This window comes from Panthera pardus, unplaced genomic scaffold (genome assembly GCF_024362965.1).
Source record: "Panthera pardus isolate Hobbes unplaced genomic scaffold, ASM2436296v1 HiC_scaffold_22, whole genome shotgun sequence".
NCBI classification, from domain to species: domain Eukaryota; kingdom Metazoa; phylum Chordata; class Mammalia; order Carnivora; family Felidae; genus Panthera; species Panthera pardus.
In genome coordinates, this window is record NW_026526788.1 from 13,150,739 (window position 1) to 13,169,776 (window position 19,038).

General features: G+C 46.2%; 1 protein-coding gene across 1 annotated transcript in view; it reads left to right on the top strand.

Moving 5' to 3' along the window:
• Positions 1-19,038, top strand: part of PRKG1 (protein kinase cGMP-dependent 1) — a 1,256,614-nt gene that overhangs the window by 1,263 nt on the left and 1,236,313 nt on the right. The gene's annotated exons all lie outside the window — the stretch shown is intronic.

Consider the following 19,038-nt stretch of genomic DNA (forward strand, 5'->3'; position numbering starts at 1 on the left):
AGCTTGTGCACTCCCCGCCGCCTGCAGCGGAGGGGCTGATCGATTAGCTCCAGCATTAGAGCGCCCGTGGACATTAGGGCAGGAAGTGCACACTCCAGGGCCCATTACTGGCTTTTAGTCTCTGGAAGTGCGCGGCCCAAAGTGCACTTCGCAGGATATTGAATATTCCATTAGGCGTGCCTTCATGCCCGCCCCCCTCTTCCCTCCTCTTAGATCACTCGGTGTCTGAGTTTGGGGCTCCCAGGGGACCCCTCAAGTCGTCCCTCCCCCCTCGCTCTCTGAGGTGGAGGCCAGCACTTGTAAAGAGCACTTTCTCTTGTCCGGTCTCCATCCTGGCTCTCAGGGCCCCCCTCCCCCGCCACTGCACCCCTCCTTTGTCTCCCTCTCCGGTGCATTGATGAGCGTGCCTGTGCGGTGGGGGAGGGGAGCACAGTTGGCTGGGCAGGGTCGAGGAGCTGTTAGAAGAGGGCCAGGCGCTGGGAGGGGGCAGGGGAGAAACACGGGAGCCGGGCGGAGAGGATTCGCCTTGGGGGTTTGGGCCCGTTCCGAACCGACGTCTAGGGGGACCGCTTTCAGCGTCCCAAGGGACACTCCGCTCACAAAGTGACACCGTCCACATGGCACCGTTTGGCCCAGCCTGCCCTGAACGTCCCCGCCCGATGGAACGGTGGCATTCTTCCCTCGGCCAGGCCGAGACCCAAACAAGGCCCTCCTCTCTGGCCTTGCCCTCGGTGGGGAGGCGGCTGCCCCGGGCTGACGCTCCGGCGGCGCGGCCGGGCTGCGCATTCCGCGGCCGCTGCCCTGCCCCTCGCTCAGCAGCTGGAATCAATCTGCCCACCTCCTTGAGGAGCCACTTCGTCAGCGGTCACCCGGCAGCTGCTCGCCTCCCGGGGCCGACGGGCCGGCCGGGGCTTTATCGCATTTTTGGCGCATTTTTGGCATTTCAGATCCCCGCTCTGGGCTGCGCCCCTCCTGGGTAACCAGCGCCCCTTCGCAGCACAGGGGCCCCGCGGAGACTCTCCCCACCCAGAGTCCTCCCTCACTCGGGGGCTGGCTCTCAGAGGCGCTTTTATCCTCCAGGATGAAATCTCTCCAGCAGCGAGAGGACGTTTTGTGTGCGCTGGGAGGAAATGGCTGATCTTTCCTAGGCACACACCCCCACCCCTCCCCGCCTTGGTGTTAGGGGTAGGAGCCTCCGGCCTGTGCGGGGAGGGGAGCCTGTTCAGGAGAGGTCAGGGCATGTTTGTATCTACACCAAGGAGCTGGAATGCTCTGCAACTTCCTCTCTGCTTTTCGCTGGGATCCAGGGTGAACTTTTTCCCACTGAGCACTTGGGTTTTTTATACTTTCCAAGGGGGAGCCTGGGGTGTATTTTCAGCAAGCCGGCTCACTAGAGTTGAAACGATTTGGTCAGGTACATTCTACTGGGACGGTAGCCATGGGAATCAGGTACCACCCCTAGCCCTGAAAGAGACAATCACAACTTCATTGTTGGTGAGGCACCTTAATTTGGTTCAAGAAGGAGAATGATTGAAAAAGGAGTTGTCTGATACAACACCTAACAGCAGACAAGACGCTTTGGAAATAAAGTCCATTATGGGGCACCTGAGTGGCTCTGGCGGTTGAGCCTCTGACTCTTGGTTTCAGCTCAGGTGGTGACCCCAGGGTCGTGGGATCCAGCCCCACGTGGGGGCTCTGTGCTGAGTGTGGAGCCTGCTTGGGATTCTGTCTCTCTCTCTGTCTGTCTTCCCCTCCCTCTGTCCCACTCTCTCTCTCTCTCGAAAATAAAAATTTTTTAAAGTGTATTTCCTGCTTATCGGATACTCGGATTGGGGGGCTCGATATTCCGTCACCTTACGTAGCCCGTGTTGAAAGTGGCAGTATCCTGACCGCATACCCGGGCTCAGAGACTGCTTTATGGTAAGGCTGGTGTTCCTTTGCAGTAGCTGCTGGATTTGCGGGATAACTATTCAGGAGTTCATTTCAAACTTTACTAAGACACACAGCGTTGAGATGCACAAGAAAGAACATGTATTTTGAAATGGTAGGAGTCTGTTTGGTGGGCAGGAGGAAAAAAAAAAACAAAACAGAGCTTTTGCCTAAAAGCGCCTTTTTAGAAAATGATGGCAATCTAAAATATTTACATAATAGGTGGCGAAAATATCTTACACATTTATTGCAGGGGAAGGAAATGGCAGAATTCACCGACTGTTGTAATCAAGTCAGTCCAATTAGCCAGATCTGCTTCTATGTGTCCACGGAGGGCAGAAGGCACAATTTCCATTAAGAATGATCTCAGTATCCAAGGAATGCTTAGATGAAAATTATACTAGGGAAAGGGAAGATCTAAGTGCTCAGCCTAAGTATCAAGTGTACAATTTGATGATCGTGTTCAAAAAGAAAACATCCGACTTATTGCAGCCCTCGTTTTCAGACCCCATAGAAATGCCCAGTAGGGATCAAGTGGATTATCTTTGAAAACAGGACGGTATTTTGGATGGTGATAATGATATCTTGAACTTATATGTCACTTTCTGCCAGTTGAGTCCCAGTACGTCATGTTGTTTTCTGTGAGCTCTCTGCTCTGTGCCTGGATATACTCCACATCAAGAATTACCTAATATCCTTAATTCTTTCCCTTCATGTTTTACGCACACCTGAATTCCTTGCTTTGGCTGCCCATTTAGCTCAGAGGACTGCAAACCGTTGTTGTTGTTGTTTTTAAATTGGCTCAGGCAAAGCCTGGAATCAATATTAATCTGTAACAGGGACAGTGGATTCTTTCCAAAGCCATTTGAGCTATTCCTTTTACAAATCCCATGATTCTTGACAATGCAGATTCATCATTTGGAACTTGAACCTCCTTCCACTGGGACACGGATGCTTCGGGATGGATGCCCCAGAAAACTCCTTGCTTCTTGCATGTCTAATTCCATTCAGGTCTGGTTTGACCTTCAGATGAGAAATCGAGGGATTTGGCCTAATTTTGATATAAGCAACTTCAATGAAATGACTCGGTACCAGCCGAACTCTGGGCCCAGCTGACTAATTATTCACAGAGAAAAGACAACAGCGCTTTTGAAAATAGCAGAGATAATCATGATCGGGAGAGCAAAGCCTTTGCACGTGAGGAATCTCAGTCGTGAAGTCGCTCGCCTGAGATCTCACAGCTAGGAAACACGAGAGACAAGTTTCAAGCCCGAATCTTGAGGTTTGTAGGGCCCAGGTTCTAAGCTGTCATATACTGTCACCTCAGAATTGGGTAATTTCCATCTTGGTGACTGGTGAGGCCTTTCAGGCAGAAAGAAACAAACCTACCCTAATTTCGAATAGGATTTCTGTGAACAGTCTTAGAGCCAGCAGGCCACTGACCTCTGGCCTCCGAACTCTTGTATCCAGCACATAGGCTTGGACGCGCTCGCCAGGCTGGGGTTTTCCCAGGCGTGCCTCTCTTGGGATGGTCAGTTTACCAGTCTCTCTTTTTGCTTCCTTCCTACCCTTCTCCTGTCATAGGTGGGGATGATGAATAGTATGGTTGGGACAGCGATCTGGGTTGCGTCGTCCTGTGAACACCATTCACTAGACTCTTTGCCTTTTGCCTTGCAGACCAGACCGCTCATGCTAATCCCTTTGTCCCTACCAGTTCTTCCAACAAAAGGAATTTATTACTAAGTGACAATATATCAATGTGTTACCCAGTTATCTTTGCTGGGTTAACATAGTAATAGTTTAACAGCTTCTGGGAGAGGACGTTGGTTTCCTTGGCTTAGATGAGTAACATTTATGACAGGAATTTAAGGGGAGGCAGGCTGAGGAGGGCAGGGGAGGATTTTTGTGCTGGGAGGCTTCTCAACATCCTGGTCTTTGGGAGAGGACAGGTTCTGAGCGTAGGCTTTCATCACTCCTTTCGGACAGAGCTGCACGGGTATCGCATGGGGCAGTACCCTGCCTTTAGTGATGAGAAAACGGAGCACATTATCACTAAAGTGCCTTTTACAGGATCTCAGAAATGGGACCGGAAAAGTAATTCAGGTTTCTTAATTTCGCATCGGTGCTCGACTTGGTGAATTGATGTCTTCAACTTATCATCTGTCTGGACTTCTTGTTTCAGACCTATTCGCTCTGCTTTGAGATTGGCTCAGCTTCTGGAATCACGTACCGTTTCCAGATGTATTTGTGACATGCCAGGAATTCCCGTGACGTTGGAACCATTGATCTATGTATAGGCTGAAAGTTCACATTTAATCACGTAGTCATTAGAGATTTGGCTGATCCCCTTGAGGTTATTTCTAACAGACCTGAAAACACGACAGATGTCGTATCTTGATCCTCTTTCCAAAGCACCCTCTCACCCTACTGTGGAAGAGATGCCCACAGTGCATTAAAACCCTTGCTGTTGGGGTGCCTGGGTGGCTCAAGTGTCGGTTAAGCGTCTGACTCTTGGCTTTTGCTCAGGTCATGATCTCACGGTGTAATGAGTTCGAGACCCGCATTGGGCTCCGTGCTGACAGTGCAGAGCCTGCTTGGGGTGCTCTGTCTCCCTCTCTCTCTGCCCCTCCCCTGCTCCTGTGCTTTCTCTCTCAAAATCAATCAATCAATCAATAAAAAACCCTTTCTTTTGATCAGATTTTCAGCTGATTTTGTAGTTGCTCAGAATATGAATAATTATTTTCATTTGCTGTTGAGAATGTGCCTCGCGGAGTTCAGGACGCTGTCTTATCCAGGATTCTTGTAGCTCTTGGAGGTTACTGAAGTTTGGGAATTGTCAAAAAGGAGAGCTGACCTTGAGTCCGCCTTTGTTGGTGTGCCTCGCTGTTGGGTCCCCGAAGAGAAGGGACCATGTGTGTGTGGTTACGTGTAGGTGTGTGCGTGTCCATGTGTGTGTGCACGTGCACAGATAGCTACTTAATTCATTTTATGATTGTTACACTTCTTGCTGTGGTCGTTATTCTGAGACTCCTCTGCGTTGGCCCAAATCAGTTTCTTGTGGAAAAGAAGATGTACATGTCTTCATACAATAGACTTCATACAATAGGCTACAGCGTCTTGCGGTTGGTCAAACGCTCGTGCTTGGTGTGGGGCACACGTGCCAGCTTTGCTTCCCAGAACCGGGTACTGGGCCCAATCTCTGTTCCTTCCTCCTTTTCACTCACTGATGGGTTTTCACTTCCTTTTCTTTGTCCTTGGGTCTGCTCGTGCTCTCTCGCGCGCGTGCGCCCCCGTGTTTCTCTGTTCCGGCCCAGCATCTGTGACTGCGGCCAGATCTGTTTCGTTTGCAAAAGTCTTAACACAGCACACGCAGAACGCAGTTCTTGTTCATAATGCTGCTCTAACCTTTTAGAGTCTGTGATCTCTTCAGATGTTTCGGGTATCACGCAATTTGAATTTCCTAAAGTTTAAAAGATATCCACTGTCCGTATCGAAATCTATAACACTTTAATGTATTTGCTCAATAAAATATGCACATTTCCAGGAAATGTGTATCTTTGAAATAGATTTGTTTTGTTATAGAAATACAGATGGTAGAAGTAATCTCCTTAGTTCACTTATTGCCCTTAAGCAACAAATTCCTTTTTAAAAACTCTCAGCCTTACTCCTCATGAAACACTATTTAGTTCGTTGTACGAGACGTTGCTTTTATTCTAAATATTTCCGTACTGTTCCTTATATCTGAATAGAGTAGAAAGCCAGGCTTCCTTGGAAAATGGTGTAGTTTTAAATTCAATCGATATAAAGTTGATATTGACTAGAAAGGTTTGAAGTACTGTCTCTAATTTGCCTCTCTCGTGAACTAAGTGCATGTTTATAGCTTTTTCTTTTCTTTCTTTTTTTTTTTTTTAGTGCGTGTTTGTTTGACATATTTGTGCAACTTAGCCGTGAACAGTTAATACGTCGATACTAGGAGTTGATGGGAGGTGACTCTGTTGTGCGTAGGGACACGTGGGTACCACTTTGGTGGGCGAGCTGATGTCCTGAACATGCTGGGTTCATCTGAGTGTTTGTTTATGAAGGCTAATCCGATAAGACGTCTATAGGAATTACCTTGTTGGGTTAAATTTTTGACTTGGGAACAAGAATAGCCCACCACAGTTCTCGAGTTATTCTCTCAGATTTGTCGCTAATTCAAATTGTGCTTCCTTTCTGGTCCTAATAAATTAGGGAGTGCTTCCTAATGTGTTTTAATCCTCAAATGTGTCTTTATTTGAGCACTCTGACCTGAAAGGCTGTGAGAACACTGCTGGCAAACCTTATGGGGAGTCTAAAAATAACCTCTGTGTTTGCCTCTTACAAATATTTGTATGTCTATTTCTTCAACTATATGCTACTCTGATTCCGTGAGGAGCGGATCTAAAGCCTTTGGGTAAACGTTAATATTTTTCTCGATGTCTCTCGTTGCCCATGTGGTACGGATAATGCTAATTTTGTGTGTCACATGGCCACCAAGGAACTTGGCTCCATATGCCCCAAATTCTTAAAATAGAAAATTCTTTTATATCTTAGGTTGTAAACCCCTGGGTAGACACCAGGTCTGTTTACAGTAAAAATTCCAACCTAATAAAACCCTCAGCTTACCATAATTTTCTTTTCCCAGATGCTAATTTTTGGGCAAAGTGTAAGAACAGCACATATGTAGAATGTGTTAAAAACAAGCAAGCAAAACCAACCAACAATCAAAAGATCCCTGAACCTTCTAGAGAATAAAACCAGCTCATATTTAGTTCAGTCTCCTCTCGGAGAGTGAGATCACTCTGAAGTATACAGCACAACATCCTCTGTCTCTCCAGGCAGATTTCAGCTGTGCCGAAATAGACACAGCGGTGTGTATTTGATTATTTTGAGTTTCCAATGAGTAGGTAATAGTTTAAAAACCAAATTTCGTGACTTGCCTTGCTTCTTAGAAAGTAAGAGCGAGAGCACTCACAGACATCTCTAGGGAGAGCCCTTCACTCACATTCCAACTGGCTTCCTAGACCGTGGTGACAAATAGATGGCAGGAAATTGCACATAATCCGCAGGCGATCTCGACTCTTCACAAGAGTGTGTTGCGCATGGGGACGTCACCCCTCTGGTGAGTCACTGCAGGAAAAATGTTTGAGAACTTCTGATCTGAATAATGGCTCTAAGAAAATGAAAATCTCGACCCTGCGACACTCAAAGCTACTTACTTATAAGTCACAGTTGTGAGATTTACTGCGCTCTCTCTGTTCAGCACGTCTACGTCAGACCGACATTCCCGGAAGTGTAATGTTCACAGTGTTGTGGCACTGGGGATGCTTCTGGGTGGTGCACAACTGAATTTATTTCATGCAGTTAGGAGTTTCCGTAAGTGTTTGAGGAAGACGTTGCATTCACAGCAAGTCCATGGTGTGTGTGTCTGTTATTGCTTCTAATAAGGCTAAGTTTAAATTTTTTTTTAATGTTTTTACTTATTTTTGAAGGAGAGAGAGAGAGAAAGAGAGAGCATGAGCGGGGGAGGAGCAGAGAGAGAGGGAGATACAGAATCCGAAACAGGCTCCAGGCTCTGAGCTGTCAGCACAGACAAACTGTGAGATCATGACCTGAGCCGAAGCCAGACGCTCAACCGACTGAGCCACCCAGGCGCCCCAATAAGGCTAAGTTTTAAGAAAAAAATATGAACGTAGAGACTGTGTGTAGATGGGTTGACAGAAGGGGATGGGGGAACACGGCTTTCATGCTTCTTTTCTTACCCCTTCCCCGTTTGGGAAGATTCTAGCTGCCTGTGTTAGCTTTGGTGACTCTTTGGAGAGCGATCAGTTTCTCCACCAGGGCTAGAGCGGGGACTCAGAGTGAGGCAAGAATTGTGGGCTTTTAGAGAATATGCTCTTGCACGGAGGACAAAGCAGTCTGGTTAAGAATGAGTCACTTTACTGTATCATCAGACAAACATCTGATTTCTGCCCCCACCAGATTTATGAATTTCCTTGCCATACCACAGCAGGGGCCCCAGGTGAGCAGGACAGCAGGGAAATGATAAGGGATGCTGGGCTGGCCACAGTCTCCATCTAGCTGGGGCCCCGGGGAGCTCTGTCCCGGAGCGTCTGCCGTGCAGTGCGGCCTCTCTGTTCCCCACAGGGTTCTTCCTTGGATCCTGACAGTCTGCAGCCAAGTCTGGCCGTGAATGGTAGCACTGTGGCATTTTATAGCCGGAAAGACATGATTTGTTCTTTCTTTCTTGGTAAAAACGCAATTTGGAAAAAGTGGGGAAGGGAAAATCTGTTATGAAAAGACAAATTTATTTTCCTGTAATCTGCATTTCATTGACTTGACTAGGAAACTAGATTAATGCAAACACGAGGAAAAAGGCTTGCTAAAAGTTAATATTGTTGAAAGAATGGCTTTGTGGAAACATGAGAAAAACGTGAGAAGGGAGGGAAAGAATATACAGGCCGGAAGAGGTATTAGCAACAATCCAGTCTTCTTCCAGAGCATAAAGCAGACTGTTTTCCCCTCCTACTCAAAAAAGGGGATCCTTAAGCTCTGGATATAGGTACCCTCCACAAGATAGAAAAAGCAGGTGGAGGGAGAGAGAAGGAGGGAGAGAGAAGGAGGGAGAGAGGGAAAGAGAGAGAGGTTGCGATTTTAACATTGACCACAAGATGGCAGCAGAAGCATATTATTTAGTAGTTGGCAATGGCCTTGGGTTGACTGAAAATAGACTCCCAAACAAGACATCTTTCTCCCTCTCTCCCTCCACACACCCCCCCCCCCCCCCGCCTCAGAGTTTATTTATTTATTTTGAGAGAGAGTGCAAGCATGGAAGGGACAGAGAGAAGGAGAGACTGAGAAGCACAGGCCGGCTTCCCTCCTTCAGCGCAGACCTTGATGTGGGGCTCAAACCACTGAGCATTGAGATCATGACCTGAGCCAAGATCAAGAGTCTGACGCCTAACCAACCGAGCCACCCCAGCGCCCCTGCATACAACCTTCTTAATGTCAGCATTCAAGTATTTGGACAGCGTATCATTGAATGCGTGTCGTGCTATCATTTTCCATTTAGTAGTGATTTGGCGGAAAGTATTTAAAAAGCCAGAGTGCGGTGTCCTTCTGTAGCATTTTTGCCTTTAGCGAGAGGGAGGCAAGCAGTGCACTTGGCACGGAGAGGTCTTTGAACATGAATATCCATCGGAGGGAAATTCCTTACCCCCTGTGAGGTCTCTGGGCTCCTATTTGCCCGAGAGAAGACAACGGAGAGAAGAAAAATGGGAAATTAATAGTAGTAAAAAGCATTATGTGCGAGGAGGTAGGATCGAGGTTTCCTACACAACCCCGCCCTCCATAAAAAACTAACAGACAATTATTATAAGAAAAAGTCAGGCCATTTGATGAAACTTTGCGTAGCTTCTGGTAGGTTGTTGGATCTTCTTGGTAATTCTGCGATTCTAGAATATAATCGAGTAGATCTGAATATGGCCTGTGACAGGGTGAGGTCCTTCTTAGAAAAACATTTTAATAATCTAGTTAATGATTATTTGTATACATCTGAATATTTGCAAGCGAAAAACAGGTTTGCGTGTGTGTTTGTTTTTTGCTTTGTTTCTGGGATGCCCTGAATATAAACTGCCTTTCAACAATTTCACAGCAAAGAGGAGCAAGTGTGGCCTGACCTACCACAAAGGGGTAAATTGTGGGTCACATCTAATGGACTGTAAGTTTTCGAGTCAATAATCCCTTGGCAAGTGCCATTCAGTCTTCCTGTAAAAGGCTGTTTCATGCAGTGTGTGACTCCCTCTCATGTGACAGCCCCAGGAGACTAGAAGTAACAGAGCCTTGCTGATGGCATCATTTGTGATTTAACACTGAGAAGTGTGCTGATTTTGGTCTGTCTCAGTAACCAAGGGTGAATGCCACACCAAAGTTGTACTTTGGGTAAAAAGAAGTCAGTTTTGAATTACTGTGATTACTTGGCCCTCTTTAAATTCGTTCTGTTTAATGTTTATTTACTTTTTTGAAGGAGAGAGAGACAGACTGCAAACAGGGAAGGGGCAGGGAGAGAGGGAGACACAGAATCCGAAGCAGGCTCCAGGCTCCGAGTGGTCAGCACAGAGCCCGACGCGGGGCTGGACCCCATGAACCGCGGGATCATGACCTGAGCCGAAGTCGGATGTTTAACCAACTGAGCCACCCAGGCGCCCCTCCTTGGCCCTCTTTAATTGATTTCTTGGCTCAGATGTTATGTCAGGTTGTACTTAGATAAGCTTGCAAGACGGAAAAGAGAGAAAAATTGAAAACAGGACACGTACTGATATCCTATTTGACAATAAATTGCCTCTGTAAAACGTATTTTGAAACTCTGCGGTACATTTGTTTGAAGCTGTCAGCATATAAAAACAATGCTCTTCAGGGCAATAATTTATATTTTTTTCCAGGCGAGGGAGAAAACGTTGTAGCGTATGACCGTGAGAGAGGATGAAGCGTAGAGAGAACGGAAGGGCTTCTCTCTCTGTTGCGTACAGGGCCAGAAAAGCAAATCTCACTATTAGACATGGTGAAGCAAGAGAGAAGTATTATCATCTTTTGTTTCCTCTGATCTTTCTGGTTTGTTATCAAGGCAAAGCGAATTCCTGCAGTAGAGACGTAGGGTGTCTCCTTGTCACCATGGGGCCCCGGGCATCACGTGCTGTGGGCTCGCTGGGCCTTTGATCTTGGAGCAATCCGAGACAGAAGTTTCCTCTGCGTGCTTCTGCGTCCATACTCACCGTGCTAAAATCCGGACGTGCTTTTTGATGCTTAAGAACACGCGTCACATGTCAGCTTTGCTGGTCTTCATCTTTTCTTGGGCTCTGCCTACTTCCTTGATTGTTTTAATTGCCCAAGTAACGCGTGCTGGTTGTGAGACCGCGAAAGGCGGCGTCGAATCCTGTCCACAGCCACCCGCGCCACCCGTCCTCCAGCAGGCAGCAGGTGTTAGGCTTTCTGTATGTTCATGCAGACCTTAGCAGAGAGGGGACCTCCCTGCCCATTTGGACTTGTTTGGTCATTGCTTGTTTTTCTAACCCAAGTGGCATTATTCTATAACACTCCTCAGCAACCTGCTGGTGTTTTGTTTTTGTGTTTACTAATAGCTCCTAGGGTTCTTTCCAGATCAGTCCCTATTGGGTTTTCTAATGGCCGCCCGCTGTGCCGTAGCGTCCCGAGTCCTTCCGCTTATTGATATTGATGGTTATGGGTTTTGTCCGTTTCCGAGCATAAACACGGCCACTCAGATTCTCGCACACATTTTCTCGTCTGTCTTTATTTATCTACGGGGTAAATTGCAAAAGGCCGAGAGCGCTAGGTCAAAAAAAGTTCCCAATTTTCAGCGTGACCTTTTCGGTTTATCTGATGATGCGTAAACTTTCTGTGTCAGATAAATTGATCGCTAGCCCTTTCCGCTACGCATAAAAGGTATGCCGGTGGCACTGACGGGGTTAACTTTCTACCTTCTAGAAGGGATTGATAGCAATCAGACATGTAACCATATGCATTTCCTTTTTTATACTTGAGCACATTCATGAGAACACTCTTTGTTTTTGTTTTTTTTTTTTTTTTTTTAATTTTTTAATATATGAAATTTACTGTCAAATTGGTTTCCATACAACACCCAGTGCTCATCCCAAAAGGTGCCCTCCATGAGAACACTCTTTGAAGCAATGTTTACATGCCTTTAACTTTTCAGATTTACAAAGCCCATGTTGTGCTTTGGGCTTGATTTTTTCCTTCTCCTTTAAAGTTGAATAAAATCCCTCAATTCCTACAATGTCTTGATTTTGAAAGTAACAATACAATTGTTTGTGCTCTTCAGTAACCAGACTTTTTCTTTACGGATTGCGATGATTTGTTTTTCTTTCATCAAAATACATTTTTTTGATACTTGAAGGATTCTGAGGATCTTGCTCCCACTTGGGAAAATAACAAATTTGAAGTCACTCAGCTACATTTTTTTTTAAAGGCTAGTGGGAAGATTTGGACATATATGGTATTGGAACCACTCACTGGAGCTTTCTTTTTATAGGAGGGCAACTTCTGGTAGAGTTTTCTTTCCTTTCCTTTTTTTTTTTTTTTTTTTTTTTTATCATGGTTACGATATTGGACTAGATTTCCCGAAAGATAACTTTACAAACATTTATTTGGGTCAGATATCAGTCATATTAAAAGTAATCAAACATGAGATTGAAGCTACAAAGTGAAACTTTTTGGAGATTAGGTAGAGCAACCTCAGAAATTTCAGCTCGGTCTTACAGAGAAATGACCTCATGACATGTTGTGATACTTAAAACAGGGGGCTTTGGGGATGCCTGGGTGGCTCAGATGGTTAAGCGGTGACTTCGGCTGAGGTCATGATCTCGTGGTTCGTGGGTTCGAGCCCCGCGCTGGGCTGTGTGCTGACAGCTCGGAGCCTGGAGCCCGCTTCGGATTGTGTCTCCCTCCCTCTGTGCTCCTACCCTGCTTGTGCCCTGTCTTTCTCTCTCTCTCTCTCTCAAAAATAAATAACAAAAAAAAATTAAACAACAACAACAGGGGACTTTGGAGTCATGGACCTGAGATTGAACTCTGACTCCTCCTGTGCACACTGGCCTTGTGATTTTTGATGAATTACTTCTCTCTCTGAGCTTGTTTTCCCGTTTGTAAAATAGGGATAACAATGCTTCTCCGCATAGGCTTTGTGTACAGGAGATGCTCCATACCTGTTTGTGGAGTGACAGGAGGCAAGTGCAAAGTGCTAAGTAAAATTGCTAGCCAGTGTGTGCCAATGTAAGGCTAAAAAATTTTAGAGAGCTTTGGGGCGCCTGGGTGGCTCCGTCGGCTAAGCGTCCAACTCCTGATTTCTGCTCCGGTCATCAGCTCACAGTTCATGAGTTCGAGCCCCGTGTCAGACTCTGTGCTGACACTGCAGAGCCTGCTTGGGATTCTGTCTCCCTCTCTTTCTCTCTGCCCCTCCCCCGCTCTCTCTTTTCCTCTCTCTCTCTCAAAATACATACACTTAAAACAATTGAAAAAGATAAAATCAAAAAAACAAAAAATTTTAGAGGGTTTCAAAAACTTGAGTTCTGGTATTGACCCACAGAACCCCGTGGCTAGAAAGGATTTTAAGGGGTAACTTTGCTCACCCCCTTTGATTAACAAACCATTAATGGCAAAAAATCAAGCAAACATCGAGAGGTTCGGAAAGATTGTGCTTTGCCACAGACGTGACACCAAAGCTTGTCAGTGACGGGGCTGGGACTGCCCCCTCCCCCTCCACGGGTCTTATTTTCCATCCCAGCTCTCCTTACACCTGTCTGAAACATCCACAGTGATGAGTGAGACGAGGGCAACTAGACATTTGTAAACTGGAAGCCAGACACAGGTGGAAAGGTCATGCTGTTGCCATGTTTTTCAAGAATGTGAAATGTGCCCGTAAGATGGGCCGAGCAGAGGTCACACAGCGTGCCCGGGGCAGCCCCCCGCGGGCTCTGGGAGACCACTCGTGTCAGTTTCCTCCGGGTGTGGGGTGGGGGTGAACCATTGCCTTGGATGGCTCCTAAAAGCCCAGGAGAAGGCAGGGGCGCAGTGCACCTGCTCCCTCCTGTGCAGCCGGGGGCTATTGACAGCTGTCATGTCTGTTTCTGCTCTCCTTGTCTCGCTATGGTTCAGTGCCCATAAACGAAGGTAACTTTCCACATCCAGGGGGGCTGCAGGTCTAGAGACGTGGGTGGAGGTTCTTCGTAGATGTTCTAGAAGCTCAGCAGACTTCACCTACAAGCCTGAAAGCTGGAGGGTGAAAGTGCTTTGGCTGAACTGTCCTGTGTGTGTCCCTCTCCCTAAGTCAACATGAAGCGTATACGTTGGTGCCTTCTCTGTGGCTGTTTGCAAATTACAGACTGATATTGACTGCATCGGAACTTTCCAATTTGGACAAATACTATTGCAAATTGCATATTTTATTTCTCCGAAGGCAGTTGGATCTGTCAGTCAGTCAACTAATACGCGAGAAGACGTCTGAGGTATTCAGGAGACCCAAAGCCAGGTTCTGTCCTTACTAGCCTGGTGGTTTCATGCTGTCATGCAATGTGCATCTAAGCCCCAGCTACTGCTGCTGCTGCTGCTTTTTTTTTTTTTTAATTTTTTTAAGGTTTCTTATTTTGAGAGAGCAAGCCGGGGGAGGGGCAGAGAGAGAGGGAGAGAGAGAATCCCAAGCGGGCTCCGTGCTGTCAGCACAGAGCCCGAGTGGGCTCGAACTCACAAACCATGAGATCATGACCTGAGCTGAAACCAAGAGTCGGACGCTTAACCGACTGAGCCCCCAGGCGCCCCTCCCACCAGCTGCTTCTATTGCTACACATCTCAAGTTGCCCGAGAGGATTAAATGAGCTCACGCATGTAGTGATGATTTCAAAAGTGCCTTGTATAGTCATTCAATACATGTTAGCTCTTGTCGTTATTATTTATTTTTTCTGATTTTATTCACCAAGCGTGTAATGACTTTTCACTCCAGATCCATTCATATTCTTCCCTTATTTCTAACTCCATACTTGGTCCCAGTTGTGCTCATTACAATCGCTCTGACCCGGTTTTTGGAGTCATTTCCTGAATCACAGTTGAAACTCTGACGTAGGCTGTATTTAGGACTTATTTTTCATTCATAGTATAGTCTCAACTCTCTCTCTACGAGTATCACACCCCTTCCCCGCCATCCCATCGTTTTAGAAATGTAGCACTCTGGCGCTAGATTTGGCAGGGGTAAGGCCCCCTCCGCAGTTACCTGCTCCCTGACTTGAATAAACCCAGGTGTCTCAGATTCTAAGCTGCATAGTCTAACGCAGGGAATCCAACTAAAACGCACTTTCTGATTCGACACGTCTCGGGAGGCACCAGAGATGCTGTGTCTGTAGCCAGCTCTCATGTGATGCTGACGTTGCTGGTCTCCAGATCCATACGTGGCAAAGGACTGGCCAAAGGTTTTCTCTGGCTCCTTCCTCTTCTCCTTTTTCTCCCCCCCCCGCCCCCGCCTTTTTTCCCATCCAAGTTAAATTTTTTACACAAATAATCAGACACACGAATGCAAGCTAATGTGCTAATGAAACATTAATGTGGATTACATTATAAGATCAACTCCTTATCTAGGAAAGCCTGGAGGAAACATTCTGGTATTCTGTCCCCTTCTAGACAATACGTACGCATAGCTGTACATTGGAAAGCCTCTGCGCGGAGGCCGTGCTTGGGTTTAAAACCCCTCATGCCTTAATCCTGTCACTTTGCCTCTTTGAACCTCAGTTTCCCATCGGTAAAACAGGGATAAGAAGGCCCACCCAAGCTGATGCTGTGCAGAAGACTGGCCGTAAGCATGCAGCGAGTGATAACCATCGCCTCTGTAGTTTTAATACTAGAGTTCCGGAGACAAAGTCAAATTTGTCCCCAAATGACAAATGTGGTCTGGAAAGAACTTTAATTCAGGTAAAATGGGAAAGTGAGAAACACCGGTCCAGCATCGGTGAGAGCTGAGTGTGTGCAACGCACTTTATTGGCATGCCCTCATCTGCTGTTGTCAGGAACACCACCACGCGTCTTCACGGTGCCTCCAGGCAGGACCTAATGCACGGGCTCTGCATTGATGAGGACACTAATTCCAGCACGTGAAGTGGCTTATTCAGAGGCTTGCTGGCCCAGGACCATGGCTCTAAGGCTCTAGCAGTGTATTATATACTCATACATATACCTGCAGCAGGTGCATGGGGAGAAGTATAAGGAAAATGGCATTTGAAGACCCTTCAACCATCCCAGTGCCCAGGGGCCCTTACACTACAGTGCATGGAAATATCCATGGAGCTAATTGTTACAAGAGATTCCAGGGCTCCATCCCAACAGATTCTGACTTAATAAGAGGCTTGGGAAATCGGGGACCAGGACGTTTTCCAGACCATCCTGGAACAACAGCACCACAGGTAGATCCTGTAAGGACAGGTGTCAGTTTCCATGGGCTGCTGTGACACATCGCCCCAAATCAGGGGGCTTAAAACAATGGGGAATTGTTCTCTTGCAGTTTCGGAGACTGGACGTTGGATTCAAGGGTCGGCAGGGCTAGGCTTTCTCTGAAGATGCGAAGGCAAGGTGCTTTCTGGTCTCCTCCTAACTTCCAGCAGTTGCCTGCAGTCTCAGCAGCCCTTGGTGCGATGCGGGCACGTCGCTCCAGTGTCTCTGTCGCTGTTCACACGGCTGTCTTCCCTCTGCGTGTGTCTGTGTCCAAATTCCCCTCTTCTTTTAAGTACCATAGTTGTTGAAGGTAGGGACTACCCTCACCCAGGACGACCTCATCCTGATGACATCTGCCAAGACCTTATTTCCTAATAAGGTCATGTTCAGAGGTTCTGGGTGGACATTAATTTGGGCGGGGGGCAGTGTTCAACTCCATACACTCTGCCATCTGTTTTTTAAAATTTTTCCCTTGAGCCCAGGATGTAAAGCTGTGACTCTTGAAGTCTGCTGAGCCCTGTGGAAAAGAGGTTTCAGAGGCGATGGGGAGGGGTGGGGTGAAGGGCGTACCTGGGTAATGATGCCGGGTTTCACAGAGGCTTTTTCACCTGCCATTTCCATCTGCCTCCTCCCCCTGCTCCTTGTCTTATGTTTCAAAAGATGCCGTGTTGATTGATAGTCCTTTGGTTCAGAGGAAAGTATTAGTCTCTCATGGTTCCAGGAAATGTCATAGATCTCTGGTGGTTTATGGTCCTCTTGTCTTCACGGTACGGGTTTTATGAAGATTTATGGGGAACCAAAATGGGGCTTAAAAGGAGAGACAACTGGTGATTTTCATTTCTGTAGACTGTAGTTTTCCTACCTGTAATTTTAAGGGGGAAGAAACTTCTATGCTGTAATTTCGACACTTTACTTCTCTATAATTTTGGTAAATTGTTTCCTTAGGGTTACAAAGCATAAGTGAAGTAAAACCCAAGTAGACGTATTACGGTAAAGACAAATTTGCTCTGGCACATTTATCGAAGCAATGTCAAAATACAAACCAATTTAGAAAAGCTCTAATTGGTTCAATCAAAATTACACATTTTAAAACTACAGGGTTATGCTGTGGAAAAGACCGTTTTTAAGTTTACCTTCTTTGATATATTTAAAAGTAGAATTTAAACTGGTTTACCCCAGGCTGAGGTGGGTGCACATATACTTTGTGACCTAACTAAAGAGTTTTTCCTTAATGTGTCCTGTAATATAAATTGTATTTCCACCACTAAGAATTTATACTTCCTCTTAAACATTGAAGAAAAGTTTAAGAGACAGTGGCATTAGTTCATTTAGTCTTACTGGTGATTTGGTTTAATATAAAATAAATTATGTAATAAAAGACGTTCTTATTTGAAAACATAATTTTAAAAATTGTCATATGGAGATAGTTTTACAGGGATCTATTTAGTTCTCAAACCCCCCTTCCTCCAAGATGCTTCAAAGAATCCAGGTTTCTGGGAATGGCTCTGGGGTTCTTGATAACTGACTATTTAATGATGTACTGTTCAGTATGGGCTCAGTGAGGCCTTTTTGAAAGAAAGATCTGAGCAATCATGCTACGCAGACAGAAGTCTCTATTCTCCATTCTCTTCAAAATTGTATATGCCTTTGTTTTGTTGGCTTCCTGTCTACCTGCCATCTGATTTCTTTTTTAAGGAAAGTTTGTCTTCTTTTTTTTAATTAATTTTTTTTTACATTTATTTATTTTTGAGAGATAGAGACAACATGAGCAGGGGAGGGGCAGAGAGAGGGAGACACAGAATCCAAAGCAGGCTCCAGGCTCCGAGCTGTCAGCACAGAACCTGATGTGGGGCTCGAACCCACGAACCGTGAGGTCATGACCTGAGCCGAAGTCGGACGCTCAACCGACTGAGCCACCCAGACGCCCCGGAAAGTTTGTCTTATTATTTCCAGATGAGATCAGTAATTCACATGACCATTTCATTTCTGGGAAACCTTACTGGAAATATCCAAGTGCCTTCAGCCGTGGGAAGAGGGGTAAGCAAAGGGTCAGACCCATTGGAAGAGGTGATTGGCCCCTATTGTGTGGAAATTTCCCAGGATATCTTTTGTGTTAGGTTGTAGAGTTGGGCGAGAGTGGCATCTGAATCAAATTTGTGGAGGGCAAGTTGCTGTAGGGGTTGCTAATTTTATGGAAAATAGAATCAAGATCCCAGAAGGCTTTGATGCACAAGAAGAATGGGGTAGAATCCTGGTACACCCAGTGCTCTCCTGTTATGCCATATATTTTCCAGATGCTCTCAGGTATTTGAAATGAAATGCAGAGATAATGTAGCCCATCTGCACACATAGTATGTATGCGTTTGTGCACCTCGTCTCCTAATGCTAGTCCAAAGAAAAGACAATAGAAAGTAATGCATCATCAAATAATAAACGTGGCTTAACAATTGCTTGGATTGTCCAGGTTGAAAATGACCACAGGAAAAGGACAGTGTGGCAAGTTGAAATGAAGGTGGCAAGGACTTGCACCTCTTCCTAAAATCATTCCATATAACAACCGAAAACACATATGGGTCCTGGTGTATTTTCTTGGTGGCTCCAGTATGCGATTTGAGACCAGGCAAAACCGAGCAACTCGTTCACATGTAAAACAGATTTAGGTTCTCGGCTTAGATGATGATATACGGGTTTTTCTTCTGCATGAATGGCTGGTGAGAGATTTTGAAGTCGCGTGGGACGTGGCATAATTCTCCAGTGTGTGGTGTTCTCGGGACCGCAGGACCTGGTGATGACCAAAGCGCACCCCAGAAATTCCCAGAGTTCCCACAAGGGGGCAGTACTGCTCGCGCTGAGAATCACGGGACTGTTTTCGCTTTGGAAACGTGGACATTTTGGGTGGGATAACGCTTTGTCTTGTGCATAGGCGCTTGGGGGCGTGGGAGATGGTGCTCTTGCGTGTTGCAGAATGTTTGGTGGCGCTTAGGCTTCCACTAGGTGACGATAGTCCCCCACCGCCAAGTCCGGTTAGGGCAACCACAGATGTGTGCAGACACAGACTGTTGACTCCTGGGGGCGCATATTCACCCT